Raw genomic sequence first — 13,237 nt, 5'->3', positions numbered from 1 at the left:
CTCCCCCACCCCACTGAATGCCCGGCTCCTCTTCCTTGATGTCCTACGGGCGATGCTTGTGAGCACTGTGCAAGGTTGCATGCGCTCATCCCTGAGTTCCCTCGAAGTTCAGCTTGCTAGGTGCACACCTTTTAAAGGCAGTTGTAAACCACACTGTTCTGAAGTCATACTGACGCGGGAGGTAAGTTTGACTTGGGGGATGATCCCGGTGTGCAGCCGCAATGGTGAAATGCAAATGCATTAAAATTGAGTTCCTGATGTTGGACAGTGGCAAACATGGCCCACCATTGAAGGACAGAGCAGACAGTCGCAAACTGGTTTCACGATGTCGTAAAACCAATTTTTTGGCCTTCTTGCTATATGGTCCACTCACACCTGCCATGACACCCACTGCCAATGAGAGCGGGCAGTTCTGGCTATAATCTCTGACTCAGAGGTGAGTGCTATCACTGTTGTAGCACACGAACAGGAATAGGCCATTCAATACGATCATGGCTGCACATCTCTTCTTCCTACCAAAGTGGATAACCTCAAGTTTTTTCCACATTATATCCATCTGCCATGTTCTTGCCCACTCACTAAATCTGTCCAAATCCTCTTGAAGCCGCTTTGCATCTTCCTCACAACACACATTCCCACCTAGCTTTGTGTCATCCACAAACTTGGAAATATTACATTTGGTCCCTACATCCCAATCATTGATATGTATTGTGAACAGCTGGGGCCCCAAGCACTGATCCTTACAGTTCCCCACTAGACACAGTCTGCCAATGCGAGAATGCCCTGTTTATTCCTATTCTGTTTTCTGCCTGTTAACCAATCCTTAATTCATGCCAGTATATTACCTCCTATCCAATGTGCTTTAATTTTGCTAACCAACCTCCTGTGAGGGAGTTTTATCAAAAATCTTTTGAAAATCCAAGTATACTGACTCCCCTAGTAGCACAGGGACAATTCCGGAGAGGGTCTTATCCTGGAACTGCTATTACACTAACTGGCCAGCAAAGGGAAACTCCTCTCACACCTGCTAATGCATCATAGCAGGCCTTTGTGTGTGTGTGTGGATATATCCAACCCGCCTATCTCAATGCAAATTGAAGTAATTATTCTTAGGTCTGCACTCAGCATACAAAGCTGACAATGCAGTCTTTAAGAGAGAATTTAAATACAGATCATTATCTTCGATGGAGGCTGGGCCTCCCATTCAGTTTATGCTGACTCTCAGTCCATTTACATAAGTACAGCTCCTCAATTAAACAGCAGGGCGAGGCAGCTAATTAGCGTGTTCTGGCACTGGTACTGCCTGCTACTAATAATTATTCTCTTCATTACAGTATCATTACATAACTTGTACGCAAACTGGGTCGGAATACGTCCCAGAAACCACCAGGCATATTCCACAGACTGCTACCGTTTTATCTACAACTGTCTCAATTCTGTAACACACCTTCTTTCACCTAATTTAAAGGCACCTCACAGAAATGATCACCAGATAAGAAGGCATTTAATTAAATGGTGGGATTCCATCATACACTCCCATTGTGCAAGATTCCAATAGAGGAAATCTCTTCCTATTTAATCCCATTGTATAAAGAACTATTGGAGAAAATCCTTTCCTATTCATTCCCATTGTAAGGTTCTGGAGGAAACCCCTTCCTATTCACTCCCATCGCATAAGGTTCCTATGCAGGGAATCCTTTCCTAGTCACTCTGATTGTATAAGATTCCATTGCACAAAAGCCCTTCTCATTCACTCTTATTGTACAGGTTCCTTCCAATTCCTTCTCATTGTACTGGATCATCATGGATGAAATCCCTTCCCATTTTTTACCTATTTTATAGGATCTCAATTGACAAAATTCTTTCCAATTTATTCCTGTTATATTGTTCTATGGGATGAGAAATCTTTCTGTTTTGATGGGGTTTCACTTACTCTGTAAGTGACTTAGAGATAATCAGCTTTTAGTTTTTCTTAAGATATTTATTTAGAACTATTTACATCCAAGACCTCATGGCAAGTATATCGTTCTCTGGACACAGACTCTGTCTTGCTTTCTTGGTCACCTGACTACGATGTCACGCTTACATCATTATTAACATCTTTGTCTCATTAACATAACCATGAACCCTTTATTCTACACTTTCTATTCACACACACTATTTAGAATGAGGTATGAAATGCTTTTCATTTTTACCCCAATACAGCCTGTTGGCTTCCCATAATTCGAATTGATTTCCTACCTCCTCATGACATCTTAACTTTTCTGAATCATTCCCCAGCTGAGCGCTATCGGTTAACCAGTCTCCACATCTCTGCTTGAGGCAGGGATGAGTCAGCTCGTGGAGAGAAACGAAGAGTAGCCAGAGTGAGCCTGATTTTCCGTTCTATTTTATAGATCATCTCTTGGCACCTTCCAGCTTCAAGGGCATGACCAAGTTTCACCATTACATGACACAGCTCACTAGAGCACCAATACACTAAGCTAGCTCGTGGCCAGTGATGTCAGCATTAAGCTATGCAAGTCCACTTAAGTATTTAGCAGCTGACTGAGCTGTTCTGAAAGGATTAACAAATTTCCAGAGTAATCTTTGCAAATCTCTCCAAAAAATGTGGCTAAACAGGGTGTTAGACCACATACCATCTAATCAGGCCCCTTTGTTTTTTCAGAGTGAGAGGATGAGGGTGTCTGTGACCTGTAGGCGGGGGAAAGGGATGAGGGCCAATGAAAGCTGGGGGAAGAGGAGGTGGACCAATGGGAACAGGGGGAGGGCAGGAGGGTCAATGCGAACATGTGAAGGAGGGTCGATGGGAACAGCAGGGGCTGGGGAGGAGAATTTATGGGGTCTGCAGGGGGGTGGCATTAAGGGGATGGAAGGAGGGTTGTAGGGCCAATGGAAATGGGGAAGAGGAAGAGGGCCATTGGGTACTGGGGGAGACAAGGAGGGCCGATGTGAACTGCGGGTGGGGAGGGACAATGGGAACTGAGGAAGGAGTGAAGCAAGAGCATGGGAGGGGTATGGAGGAGTGAGGAGTTAGGCAGAATTGGGGAAGGGAGGGAAGGAAAGACACAGTGAACTGAACGGCGATGTGAGAGTAAAGTGATGGGTTGACATACTGGGAACCAAGTGATGTGGCTCAGTTGCTAGCACCCTTGCCTCTTAGTCCCAAGGTTTTTTGGTTCAAGTCTCACTCCAAGGTTTCAGTACAAAAATCTGCACTGATATCCAGTGAAGTACTGAGGGAGTGCTGCACTGTCAAATGTGCTGTATTTCAGATGAGACATTAAGCCAAGGCCCTGTCTGTCCCCTTGGATGAACGTTAAAGTTCCATTGCACTAGTTTGAAGAAGAGCAGGGGAGTTATCCCCAGTGATCTGGCCAATATTTAACCCTCAATCAATATCACAAAAATGGTTACCTGCTCATTATCTATCACATTGCTGTTTGTGGTAGTTCCCTGCATTACAGTACTGACTACACTTCAAAAAGTATTTCGTTAGTTATAAAGCACTTTGAGACATGCAGTGATTGTGGAAAACACTATATCAATGCAAGTCTTTCTTTTTTACAGGCTAATATCCTGAGCTGAGTACAGAGGTGAGTTAACATACTGGGGCCTTGGTAATGCAATGGGTTAACACACTCAGTCTGGGTGGTGTGATGGATTCTGGAGACCGGGTAATCTGATGGGTTAACATATTAGGGACCGGGTAATGTGATGGGTTAATAAACTGGGGACCAGATAATAAGATGGGTTAACAGACTGCAGTTGCAGACTGTGATGGAAAGTGTCTCAGCTGAAAGCATTCAACTCATTCCCCATGGACCATTGGCTGCAGCACAGAACATCCCACAATTTGGCACAAATTTAGCAACCTCACTTTGAGAAGCTGTAAAGATGTTGGGAATGGAAAAATCCATACTGATACAGTAGGATGCTGTGATTAAAGTACATTGTTATAACAGAGCAAAGCATGCTTCATTCTGCAGTTATGTGTGGTTGACCAACGGAGAGGGTTTAATGGGAAGATGGCTCCTGAAATTGCACTAATTTTACAACATGGTGAGGTATTTACACTAGAATTTATGTTTATTGGAAGAGTGATTGTGGTAAAACCCACGTACAATATGTGTACTCTGTTGGAACGCAGCCACTAAAAAGACAAGCCATTTGCAGTGAGAAGGCTTGGGGGGCAGACAGGCAAGTATGAAACGGGGCTTGGCTCACTACTGCACTGCCAGCTCGCTCAACTAGCATGCCTCATGGCTGTTTGTATGTCATTTTACAAGAATGGCATGAGTATATGGCACAGACAGGCAAAGAGGACAAGGGCATGACCCAGAGGCAGAGAAAGTGCCACAATTACATTGAGTCAAATGTACAAAACCCCTCCTCGATGAAACAGAATGGTGGAGAAATTGAGTGCTGGACATCCATAGCAGGAAGCAACAAGTTTTATTTATATAACACCTCAAATGCAGTAAACACCACCCCCCCCCCAACCGCCCCATCTCCCCCCCACCCCCACGCAAGGTGCTTCACAGGAACATAATCAGACAATAACTGGCTTTACCCCAAGAAGGAGATATGAGGATGGGTGACTAAAAGCTTACATAAAATTGCATAAAATATACACCACAGAAATAAGCCATTCGGACCAGCTATGCTGGTGTTTATACTCTAAACACAAATGAAACCGGACAGAACGCCCAGCATCAAACTAGGCACTGGAAACAACAACGGCAAACCGAGCCCTGTCGACCCTGCAAAATTCTCCTTACTAACATCCGGGGGCTTGTGCCAAAATTGGGAGAGCTGTCTCACAGGCTAGTTAAGCAACAGCCTGACATAGTCATACTCACGGAATCATACTTTACAGACAATGTCCCAGACACCACCATCACCGTCCCTGGGTGTGTCCTGTCCCACCAGAGGACAGACTCACCAGAGGTGGCGGCACAGTGGTATACAGTCAGGAGGGAGTTGCCCTGGGAGTCCCCAACATTGACTCCAGACTCCATGAAGTCGCATGGCATCAGGTCAACCATGGGCATGGAAAGCTCCTGCTGATTACCACCTACCATTCCCACCAGCTGGTGAATTAGTACTCCTCCATGTTGAACACCATTTGGAGGAAGCACTGAGGGTGGCAAGGGGCCAGAATGTACTCTGGGTGGACGACTTCAATATCCATCACCAAGAGTGGCTCATTACCATCACTACTATTTGAGCTGGCTGATTCCTAAAGGACATAGCTGCTAGACTCAGATAAGGCTAGATGCTACAAAAATAATAAAAGGACAAAACTAAAGGCTCTGTATCTAAACGCACATGACATTCGAAACAAAACAGATGAACTGATAGTGCAAATAGAAATAAATAAATACGATCTGATAGTCATTACAGAGACATGATTACAGGATGACATGGATTGGGACCTGAATATTGAAGGATACTTGACATTTAGGAAGGATGGGAAGCTAGGAAAAGGTGGAGGTGTGGCTCTGTTAATTAATGATGGTATTAACACATTAGAGAGGGATGACCTAAGTTCAGGAAACCAGAATGTAGAAGCAGTTTGGGAGATGAGAAATGACAAAGGCAAGAAGCCGCATGTGGGAGTGGTCTACAAGCCCCCTAATTGTAACTAAACAGTAGGACACAGTGTAAAAGAAAGGATAATGAGAGTTTGTCAGAAAGGTACAGCAATAATCATGGGAGACTTAAATCTACATATAGACTGGAAAAATCAGATGTGGAAAGGTAGTGTAGATGAGGAGTTCATAGAAAGTTTTCGGGATAGTTTCTTAGAATAGCACATTCTGGAGCCAACCAGAGAGCAGGTTATACTAGACCTGGTATTCACCAACAAGGTAGGATTAATTGATAACCTGATAGTGAAGGCACCCCTAGGTAGCAGCGATCATAATATGATTTAATTTTACATTCATTTTGAGGGATAAACGAGTGCATCCAACAGTCTAATCCAATTTTAAACTTAAATAAGGGCAATTATAAGGATGTGAAAGCAGAGTTAGCTAAAGCAAACTGGCAAATGAGATTGAGGGTTAGGTCAGTAGAAGTTCAGTGACAGACATTTAAAGGGATTTATCAGACTACAAAGAATATGAAAGGTTAAAGGGGTTAGGCAGGAATGTGAGGTTACATTCAGCTATGATATTTTGAATGGCGGAGCAGGCTTGAAGGGCTGAGTGGCCTACTCCTGTTCCTAATTTGAATGTTCGTAGACTGGGTCTGTGGCAGGTGGTGAGGGAACCAACAAGAAGGGAAAACATACTTGACCTTGTCCTCACCAATCTACTTTTTGCAGATGCACCTATCCATAACAGTCTTGATAGGAGTGACCACTGCACAGTCCTTGTGGAGGTGAAGTCCACCTTCATATTGAGGATACCATCCATCATGTTGTGTGGCAGTACCACCATGCTAAATGGGATAGGTTTCAAACAGATCTATCAACTTAAGACTGGGCATCCATGAGGCACTGTTCAGCAGCAGCAGAATTTTACTCAACTATAATCTGTAACCTCATGGCAAGGCATATCCTCCACTCTACCATTACCACCAGGCCAGGGGATCAACCCTGATTCAATGAAGAGTGCAGGAGGGCATGCCAGGAACAGCACTAGGCATACCTGAAAATGAGGTGTCAGCCTGGTGAAGTTACAATGCAGGACTGCTTGCTTGCCAAATAGCATAAGCAGCAAGTGATAGACAAAGCTAAATGATCCCACAACTAACGGATCATATCTAAGCTCTGCAGTCCTGCCACATCCAGTCGTGAATGATGGTGGACAATTAAACAACTCACTGGCGGAGGAGGCTCCACAAATATCCCCATCCTCAATGAGCAGAGAGCCCAGCACATCAATGCAAAAGGCAGGCCTGAAGCTTTTGCAACAATCTTCAGCCAGAAGTGCTGAGTGGAAGATCCATCTCAGCCTCCTCCTGAGGTCCCCAGCATCACAGATGCCAGTCTTCAGCCAATTCGATTCTCTCCACATGATATCAAGAAACAGCTAATGTCACTGCATACTGCAAAGGCTATGGGCCCTGACAATATTCCAGCAATAGTACTGAAGACTTATGCTCCAGAACTAGCTGCACCCTTAGCCAAGCTGTTCCAGTACAGCTATAACACTGTCTGACAATGTGGAAAATTGCCCAGGTAGAATCTATCCACAAAAAAAAAGGACAAAGCCAACCTGGCCTTTTACCAACCCATCAATCCACTCTCGATCATCAGCAAAGTGATGGAAGGGGTTGGAGATAGTGCTATCAATTGGCACTTACTCAGAAATAACCTGCTCACTGAAGCTCAGTTTGGGTTCTGCCAGGGCCACTCAGCTCCTGACCTCGTTACAGCCTTAGTCCAAACATGGACAAAAGAGCTGAACTAAAGAGGTGAGGTGAGAGTGACTGCCTTTGACATCATAGCCACGTTTGACCGAGTGTGGCATCAAGGAGCCCAAGCGAAACTGGAGTCAGTGCAATCAGGGGGAAAGCTCTCCACTGGTTGGAGTCATACCTAGCACAAAGGAAGACGCTTGTGCTTGTTGGAGGTCAATCATCTTAATCCCAAGATATCACTACAGGAGTTCGTCAGGATGGTGTTCTAGGCCCAACCATCTTCAGCTGTTCCACTAATCACCTTCCCTCCATCATTAGGTCAGAAGTGGGGATACTTGCTGATGATTGCACAATGTTCAACACCATTCATGACTCACCAGGTACTGAAGCAGTCCGTGCCCATTTGCAGCAAGACCTGGGCAACATCCAGGCTTGGGCTGATAAATGGTAAGTAAAATTCATGCCACACAAGTGCCAGGCTATCTCTAATAAAAGAGAATCCAACCATTTCCCCTTAACATTCAATGGCATTACCATTGCTGAATCCCCCACTATCACTATCCTCGGGGTTTGCATTGACCAGAAACTGAACTGGACTAGCCATAAAAATACTATGGCTACAAGAGCAGGGAAGGAGCTGGGAATTCTCCGCAGAGTAACTCACCTCCTGACTCCCAAAGCCTGACAACCATCTTCAAGGCATAGGTCAGGAGACTGATGGAATACTCCCCACTTGCCTGGATGAGTGCAGCTCCAACAACACTCAAGAAGCTCGACACCATCCAGGACAAAGCAACCCACTTGACTGGCATCCTATCCACTCCCTCCTCCACCGATGCACCATGTCGGCAGTATGTACCATCTACAAGATGCACTGCTGCACCTCAGCAAAGCTTCGACAGCACCTTCCAAACACAGGAACCTTAAAGCAGGAGCTGCCAATGGTTGGGCAAAGAGAGTAGGAGATACACAGGACCTCATTTAGTGGGTACATTTTATTTTGAACAATTGGAACCCTGGCCTTTGCCATGATGCTTCACAATGTGACTTTCTGTGACTCTATCCTTCCACAATCTTTGCCAACCGAGGCACACTGCTCTCACATGTGTGGTATTCATTTTAGAAGCCTGCCTGAAATGGGACGAGCCTCATTCAACATAAGCAGCCAAATCTGTAACATAAAGCTGCAATTTGAACTGGTGACGTGATGGCTGGGAGCCGGAGAATGTAACTGGTGAAGCTCTGAATTGTCCAAGTACCTGTCACATGTCAAGATGGAAAAACAACTGACTGAAGTGCGAAAGAACTGAATATATATTAGTCCAAAGCCACTGGCATCTAGGAAAATTTCCATTAAACCCAATCATCAGCTAGCTACAAGTACATTTGTTGGCATTACCAATAAACAATAATAATTTGCATTTATATAGTGCCTTTAACATAGTAAAACAGTTCACACTAAGCCACATTAGGAGATATTAAGATAGGTGAATGAAAGCTTTATCAAAGAGGTAGGTTTTCAGGACCGTCTTAAAAGAGGAGAAAGAGGTGGAGAGGTTTAGGGAGGAATTACAGAGGCTAAGGCTTAGGCAAATGAAAGTGAGGCTACCAATCATTGAATCATAGGAAATTATAGCACAGAAGAAGGCCTTTCTGTTCATCATGTTTGCACTGCCTGAAAAAGAATTATCCAGCTTAATCCCACTTTCCAGCTCTTGGTCGATAGCCCTGTAGGTGCCAACACTTCAAATGCATATCCAGGTACTTTTTAAATGCAATGAGGATTTCTGTCTCTACCACCTTTTCAGGCAGTGACTTCCAGACCCTCACCACCCTCTCGCCAATATTATTATGACCTCTTTTTGCTTTCCTAATTTCCATTTTAATTTCACCTCTGCGTTTTCTATATTCTCTAGGATTTCTGCAGTATTGAGCTCAGTTTCTCACATAAGGTTCCCTTTTTTGCCTTATCCTACTCTGTATGCTCACAGACATCTAGAATCATCTAAATTTTGGAGTTCCATCTTTATCCTTTATGGGGCCATATTCGGACCCTCACTTTTTCCTTCTTGAATGCCCTTCACTATTCTGATGCTGACTAACTTTCAAGTAGCTAACTCCAGTCCACTTTTGCTAAATTGCATCTCAGCTTAGTAAAACTGGTTTTTCCCCAATTGAGAACTTTTACTCTTCGTCAATCTTTGTCCCTTTCCATAGCTGTACTAAATCTAACTGAATTATGATCACTACTGCCAAAATGCTCTCCCACTGGTACCCCCTTCAGCTTCAGCTTGGTAGATCAATGAAAATCAGGAATGTGCAAGAGAACAAGAATTGGAGGAGCACAAATATCTCAGAGGGTTGAAGGACTGGAGGAGATTACAAAGATTGGGAGGAGCATTTTATGACATGGTGATCAATTTCCCAGCAATTTAATTCACTGTTAGAATGATAATGCTCAGCTGCATTTTAGGTGTTGAGCCACTTAAGAAATTTGCCACCAATGTTTGCTGATGTGACTCTGAAAGGGTGCAGAGCAAAGCAGAGAGCCATACACTCTCAGCCTCCCAAGGGTCACTCTACACCAAGGTTATTGTGCTGTGGGGACAGATGAGTTGAAATATGGGCAAGGCCCCAAATGGAGAGGAAAGTGGGTTTTAAAGTAAACGTACCTGATTAATATGTTCTGATTGGCTTTGTCACTTTTGAATGTGACAGGGTAATTCTTGCTAAGATCATGAGGCTGAACATTGATAGGACAAAGCATCATGTTTTATTTCTGTTTCCAAGGGGTGGAGTAGAATCATATAGGGATGACGAAGTTCCAGGGATAATGTCAGAATGGTCAACACTGGATGAATGCTGGTTTTGGAATTGACATTTGTAAGCTGTATACCAGAGGTACTCGTTCATGGCTTGTATACAAGAGGTGTTCCTTCATAAACTATATGCCAGAGATGTCCATTCTTAAACTGTTCACCTGAAGAGTGTTGATGATCTGAGGTGAGCTGAGATGTCCATTTGTGATCAGTGTACCCTTGCCAGAAATAGATGGCTAAAATTACCAAGTGATTTTTATTGAGTGAGGTAAATGTATACAAAAAGCAAAACCTGTAAATGCTGGAAATTTGAAACCAAGACACAAAATATTGCATAGGCTGGGTAGATCAGGCCGCACTTGTGGAGATAACAGATCAATTAATGTTTCAGATGTGGGTCCTGCCATAGAATAGAGGAACAGCTTCTAAAAGGGAAGAGAACAAAGGGGAGGGGTGGAAAAACAGAAACTGCCTCACACTCACAAACACATTTACACACTTGCTCATACACACACAGCCTTGTCACACACACCTTAAAATCTTAACTACTTTAAACAATCATTCTTTCTACCACTAGCACACTGTGGCTGCAGCACTCAACTGCACTGCAGCAACTCACCAAAGCTTCTTCAACAGCACTTTTCAAACCCTTAACCTCTACTGCCAAGAAGAACAAGGGCAGCAGATGCATAGCAACACTGCCAGCTTCAAGTTCCTGTCCATGTCACACTCCATCCTGACTTGGAACTATATCCCCTTCCTTCACTGTTGCTGGGACAAAATCATGAAACTCCCTTCTTGGCAGCACTGAAAGTGCACCTACATCTGGTGGACAATAGCAGTTCAAGAAGGGCACACACCACTACCTTCTCAAGGGCAATTAGGGATGATCAATGAATGCTGGTCCATTTCCTATGAGCAAATAGAAAAATGCACAGACAATTTTACACACTCATATACACAATCATTCACTCACATGCACACACATCTGCATTCACACACACCACACTTTCTCACTCACATGCCTGACATTATCGCGCGTCATTTTACATTCCAGCATGTCGGGCCCACTCTGGCACATCGAATGTAAAATCCTAGCCATGGATTTTGTGTAAAATATCAGCTGTGGCTCATCTGGTGGCCCTCCGTGTGCTCTGGTCTTACACCATAGGTTTGAGTACAAAATCCAGGCAGAGACCCCAGTGTGATATTGAGGAAGTATTGAACATACTATTTCTCAGATATTAAACTGAGGCCCATCAAACCTCTCAGGCGAATGTAAATGACATAATTTGAAGAAGAGCAGACAAGTTCTGCCTAGTGTCCTGGCCAATATTCATCCCTCAAGCAACACCCATAACTAGATGACCATGTCATTATTTAATTGCTGTTTGTGGCAAATGGACTGATACATTTCTTATATTACAACAATGACAGCACTTCATGAGTACTTCACGTTGGGATGGTATTGGTTACAGGAGGTGTCTGTTAAAGAGGTTGTCATAGCTTTCTGTATGTTAACAGCAAATCTTTATGAACTGCTTGTGACTATGTACAAATGTACAGTAAAGGGTACAGGCATGGAGCTATCTCCATCCTTGACTTGTCTGTGGCCAACACATGCTGACCCTATGTTTAGGTCATGTGCCTTCTCACATCACTGTGTAGGCCGTACTGTATTCGGTCCCACATTAATTCTTTATGTGCCAGACTCTACTAGTACACTTCATTGGTTGCAAATTGCTTTGGAACATCTTTGGGTCTGGAAAGGTGCTAGATAGTGCAAGCTCTTTTATCATCTTTTCTCTCTTTTAAAGCTTTTCCTTCTCCTTACATTAACTCTTTTGTATGAGCTGAGAGCTGGAATCTGATGAACAGAAGCAGAGACTGGCAGGTTGTGTAAGGAGCATGTTGAGGATCAGCTGGGAGGTTGGAGGGACCAATACAAAGCAAATGAGAAGAATTTGCCTGCATGCAGTAATGGAGCCTGTTACAATGACAGAGAGGATGTAGGACTGAAGACCAAGGGAAAAAGGAATGGGCTCCGGTTGGAAATAAATCATAGAAAGCCAAGCATGGAATGTTGGGACTGTGCCTAGGAAGATCTGAGTGGAGGAGTAACAATGCAAAAGCAAGTGAGAGGAGTGTACTGTTGAAGTCTTGTCTGTTCCCAGTTATGATAACCATTGGTTACCTCATGACCAACGTAAATTATCATCAAGAAGGGGTCATATTGCAGAGTGTTCAGAAGTGGGGTTCCCTATTCACAGTAGAGTGAATACTACTTCCAAACATTCTGCAAAGCAGCATCTTCTTGACGATGATCTACATCCCAGCATTGGCAAAGTTGGCTGTCCAAAATATACTGTCTAGTAATGAAAAACACATGAAAAAATCTCCTCCAACACTACAGTCACCCAAAAGTCTAGGCCTATCTAGACCTTTATTTCTGAGGAGAGGGTATTCCCTTGAATTTTGTCCTCTTGCACTTCCCTGTTTCCAATTGTTCCATCATTGGTGACGATGCATTCAGCTACCTCAGCCCCAAGCTCTGGAATTCCCTCCTCTCCACCCCTAGTTCCTCCTTTAAGATGCTCCTTAAAAATCTATCTCTTTGACCAAGCTTTTGGTCATCTTGCCTAATATCTCCTCTGAGTTTTGGTGTCAAATTTTGTTTGATATTGCTCCTGTAAAGCACAATGGGATGTTTCATTCCTCCTTCCAGGTACCATACCCTAAGAGGGCATTGACAACCATGGACTTCCATTGGATTGGTCCATGACTATGCTTGGCAAAGCACTGCAGTGGTTTGCTGTTGATTTCTGAATATGGCTGACCAGGAAACTCTCCCACTCTTGAATGCCAGCCATCAAGCGTATTGGAAGGATTTACAGGCTGATAGTCAACCTGTTTGACCACATTATGAGCACACCTTCCATGGCATCAAGTCCTGAAGTGGGACTTGAACCCAGCGTTTCTGGCCCAGAGTAGGGACACTACCCACTGCGCCACAAGGCCTCCTTGGTTGCTGTTTTACCATGCTGTAT

The sequence above is a fragment of the Carcharodon carcharias genome, chromosome 34, assembly GCF_017639515.1.
Source record: "Carcharodon carcharias isolate sCarCar2 chromosome 34, sCarCar2.pri, whole genome shotgun sequence".
Classification (NCBI taxonomy): domain Eukaryota; kingdom Metazoa; phylum Chordata; class Chondrichthyes; order Lamniformes; family Lamnidae; genus Carcharodon; species Carcharodon carcharias.
Note: the sequence above shows the minus strand (reverse complement) of the source record.